Here is a 4,868-nt window from a genome sequence, read left to right as displayed (position 1 = left end):
CCCAGACCAGAAAGTAACCGTTGGGGATGTTGAAATGCCTATCGTGATCCTTGGGGACCCAGCCTACCCCTTAATGCCATGGCTCATGAAGCCGTACACAGGCAGCCTGGACAGTAGTCAGGACCTGTTCAACTACTGGCTGAGCAAGTGCCGAATGGTGGTGGAATGTGCATTTGGATGTTTAAAAGCGCGCTGGCGCAGCTTACTGACTCGCTCAGACCTCAGCGAAAAGAATATCCCCATTGTTATTGCTGCTTGCTGTGCGCTCCACAATATCTGTGAGAGTAAGGGGGAGACATTTATGGCGGGGTGGGAGGTTGAGGCAACTCGCCTGGCCGCTGATTACGCGCAGCCAGACACCAGGGCGGTTAGAGGAGCACAGCAGGGTGCGGTACGCATCAGAGAAGCTTTGAAAACGAGTTTTGTGACTGGCCAGGCTACTGTGTGAAATTTCTGTTTGTTTCTCCTTGATGAACCCTCCAAACCCCCCCGCCGACCCGGTTCACTCTACTTCCCTGTAAACCAACCACTCCACTCCACCCCACTCTCCCCTCCCCAATTCGAGCACCGCTTGCAGAGGCAATAAAGTCATTCTTTTTTCACATTCATGCTTTCTTTATTAATTCCTCACAGAAGTAGGGGGATAATTGCCAAGGTAGCCTGGGATGGGTGCGGGAGGAGGGATGGAAAAGGACACACTGCATTTTAAAACTTTAACTCTTATTGAAGGCCAGCCTTCTGATGCTTGGGCGATCATCTGGGGTGGAGTGACTGGGTGGCCGGAGGCCCCCCCACCGTGTTCTTGGGCATCTGGGTGAGGAGGCTATGGAACTTGGGGAGGAGGGCTGTTGGTTAAACAGGGGCTGTAGCGGCGGTCTCTGCTCCTGCTGCCTTTCCTGCAGCTCAACCATATGCTGGAGCATATCAGTTTGATGCTCCAGCAGACGGAGCATTAACTCTTGCCGTCTGTCTGCAAGCTGACGCCACCTATCGTCTTCAGCCCGCCACTTGCTCTTTTCAGCCCGCCATTCAGCCCGCCACCTCTCCTCTTGTTCATATTGTGCTTTTCTCATGTCCGACATTGACTGCCTCCACGCATTCTGCTGTGCTCTATCAGCGTGGGAGGACATCTGGAGCTCCGTGAACATATCGGCCCGTGTCCTCCGTTTTCTCTTTCTAATGTTCACTAGCCTCTGCGAAGGAGAAACATTTGCAGCTGGTGGAGGAGAAGGGAGAGGTGGTTAAAAAAGACACATTTTAGAGAACAATGGGTACACTCTTTCATTACAAGGTCGCATTTTTCCTCTGCCTGCCGGTTTGGTATGAGAGATCACTCACGCAGTGCCCCAGGCAACATATTTCGGCTTGCAGGCAGCCATGGTAGGCCACAGTCTTTTGGCTTTTTTAACCTTCTTAACATGCGGGAAAGGTTTCAAACAGCAGCGCATTTCCGATATCAAGGATGAATTGGGTTGGCCATTTAAAATGGGTTTTCAATGTAAAAGGAGGGGCTGCGGTTTCCCGGTTAACATGCGGCACAAACCCAAGTAAACCACCCCACACACACACACACACCCGATTCTCTGGGATGATCACTTCACCCCTCCCCCCACCGCGTGGTTAACAGCGGGGAACATTTCTGTTCAGAAGAGCAGGAACGGGCACCTCTGAATGTCCCCTTAATAAAATCACCCCATTTCAACCAGGTGACCATGAATGATATCACTCTCCTGAGGATAACAAAGAGAGATAAGGAATGATATTGTCTGCGTGCCAGCAAACACCGGGACCATACGCTGCCATGCTTTGTTATGCAATGATTCCAGACTACGTGCTACTGGCCTGGCGTGGTAAAGTGTCCTACCATGGCGGACGGGATAAGGCAGCCCTCCCCAGAAACCTTTTGCAAAGGCTTTGGGAGTACATGAAGGAGAGCTTTCTGGAGATGTCCCTGGAGGATTTCTGCTCCATCCCCATACACGTTAACAGACTTTTCCAGTAGATGTACTGGCCGCGATTGCCAGGGCAAATTAATCATTAATCATTAAACACGCTTGCTTTTAAACCATGTGTAATATTTACAAAGGTACACTCACCAGAGGTCTCCTGTGTGCCCTGAGGGTCTTGGGTGAGTTCGGGGGTTACTGGTTCCAGGTCCAGGGTGACAAACATATCCTGGCTGTTGGGGAAACAGGTTTCTCCGCTTCCTTGCTGCTGTGAGCTACCTACAGTACCTCCATCCTCATCTTCCTCGTTCCCCAAACCGTCTTCCCTGTGTGTTTCTCCATTGACAGAGTCATAGCACACGGTTGGGGTAGTGGTGGCTGCACCCCCTAGAATGGCATGCAGCTCCGCGTAGAAGCGGCAAGTTTGCGGCTCTGCCCTGGACCTTCCATTTGCTTCTCTGGCTTTGTGGTAGGCTTGCCGTAGCTCCTTAATTTTCACGCGGCACTGCTGTGCGTCCCTGTTATGGCCCCGGTCCTTCATGGCCTTGGAGACATTTTCTAATACTTTGCCATTTCTTTTACTGCTACGGAGTTCAGCTAGCACTGATTCATCTCCCCATATGTCGAGCAGATCCCGTACCTCCCGTTTGGTCCATGCTGGAGCTCTTTTGCGATCCTGGGACTCCATCACGGTCACCTGTGCTCTCCACGCTGGGCAAACAGGAAATGAAATTCAAACGTTCGCGGGTCTTTTCCTGTCTACCTGGTCAGTGCATCTGAGTTGAGAGTGCTGTCCAGAGCGGTCACAATGAAGCACTGTGGGATAGCTCCCGGAGGCCAATAACGTCGAATTCCGTCCACACTACCCCAATTCCGACCCGCAAAGGCCGATTTTATCACTAATCCCCTCGTCGAAGGTGGTGTACAGAAACCGGTTTAAAGGGCCTTTAAGTCGAAAGAAAGGGCTTCATTGTGTTAAATTCGATTTAACGCTGCTAAAGTCGACCTAAACCCGTAGTGTAGACCAGGCCTTAAAAAGATAATTTTGGGATCAAGAGGAAGCTATGGGTCCCAGGAAAAAGAATTTTTCACCTATCTTAATGTAAATATTGACAATTCGATCCGTTCCCCTATTCAGCCGGCTCTGGACCCAAGTTGTCAGTGGTTTGCGGGTTGCGTGCAACTTGCCGGTACCTTAGATACTCTTCCTCCATGGTGAGGTAGAAGATGGGGTTGAGGCAAGTGCTGAAATATGTCAGGACTGAAGTATAAGCATTTACCCATGCCAGAAGAGGTAGAGAGTATGTAGCTGAAATCAGCAGGAAGGAGAAGACATGATACGGCAGCCAGCAGAGGAAAAAGGCTGGGATCAAACCGAGAAGGATCTTGAGAGGCTTGGTGGACTGGATCAGCCTGTTCCTTCACAGCTTGGCAGCTAGAACAATGTAGATGGTTGGGATTAAGATCAAGGCTAATGGGATCAGAAACCCGACCAGGAACTGGATCAGAATGGCAGCCTTCACCCTCCCTTTATCCCATTGGGAATACATGCTGGTGCTGACAGGTGAGTAGAAGGATTCCCAGAGATAACCGTAACGCAAGCTGAACCCAACAGACAGAGCCCATATGACCAAAACAATCATGAAAGCCAGGCGGGGCGTGCGGTGGTTCCGGGCCCACTCAGGGCGTGCCACGAGGATGCAGCGATCGACACTGAGGGCCGTGAGGAGGAAGGCGCTGGAGAACATGTGGAAGGAGGTGACAGTGTTGCTCAGCTTCGTGGCCCAGTTTAAGTCCAGGATGAAGATAAATCTGAGGGGCAGGAAGATGATAAAGATTAAATCGTTCATGGCCCGGTTCAGGAACCACACGGTGTTGGCCGTCCTCCCCATATGGCAGCTGACGACAAAGAGGATGTGGCTGTTCAACGACATCCTGGCAAGGAAGGCCATGCCACCAAGTACAAGAAAGATGATTAGGAACAGCATTCTCGGAAGAGTTGCAGTCACAATATCCCCTTCTTCTCCTCAGGGTTCAGCGGAGACAGCGGATACGTTGTACTGAGCAAAGGAAGGAAGAGCAATGAAAAGGGCTCCAGGAGATGACACAGACAGACAGAGACAGACACCGAGTTTATAATTCCCTCAGACTTTACAGACTCCCCAAATCCTGAGCTGAAATCAGATAGGGTCAAATCCTCGTAGGCCAATGGCCCAATGATTCGAAGACCTTAGAAGCATAGAGCCAGAGGGTTAGAAGGGGACCGCAAGGGTCATCTAGTTTAACCCCCTGCCAAGATACACAACTTGTCGTGTATATTCTCTGCCTGAATGTGTTTTTTTTTCACATAATATCATTTTTCAACAAAAGCATATATTAAAAAAAACCACATATGCTTCTTGCTGAAAAGTTGGATTTCTAGGAAAGGGGAGCCGTCCAGGATGCAGAGACGGAGACTGGAGAGACCCACCCTTCTCCGCAGCCTCACCAAAATTCCCAAATAATCTTCTTGCTGTTAGTTTCCCAAAGGAGCTGGTTATTCTGTCTTGGTTAAAAATAAGTTAAGGAATGATCGATTCCCCCCTTTCTTTTGAAATAATGGAATTTTTGTAAGTGATTCTCCTCCTCCCTGCCCCCTTAATTTTGAAGTGGAGTTTTTGTGTGGTTTCAGCCATTTTGGGTGGGTGAGTTAGTGAAGCCAGGCGGGCAAAATCCCCACTTAAAGAACCCGCCCTGTAAAAATCTGAAGTGATGGAGAACAGCTTCCAAGAAGGAGAAAAGTAAAATTGAAACAACACCGATAAAAAAGCCACCCGGCAAAACACAAGACGAAGAAGAGACCAGTTACAAGCCAAAAGATCTTTTTTTAAAAGGAAGGATATTGCAATAGTCTATTTTAGTGGTTAGACGGAGAGTCAGGAT

At 49.6% G+C, this 4,868-nt stretch overlaps 1 pseudogene; it reads right to left on the bottom strand.

The window, feature by feature from the left end:
- Positions 1-3,076: 3,076 nt before the first annotated feature.
- On the bottom strand, positions 3,077-3,997 carry LOC112060897 (chemerin-like receptor 1; annotated as a pseudogene).
- Between the last annotated feature and the right edge of the window lie 871 nt (positions 3,998-4,868).

The sequence above is a fragment of the Chrysemys picta genome, chromosome 20 (genome assembly GCF_011386835.1).
Source record: "Chrysemys picta bellii isolate R12L10 chromosome 20, ASM1138683v2, whole genome shotgun sequence".
NCBI classification, from domain to species: domain Eukaryota; kingdom Metazoa; phylum Chordata; order Testudines; family Emydidae; genus Chrysemys; species Chrysemys picta.
Note: the sequence above shows the minus strand (reverse complement) of the source record. Positions and strands in the feature narration are given on the sequence as shown.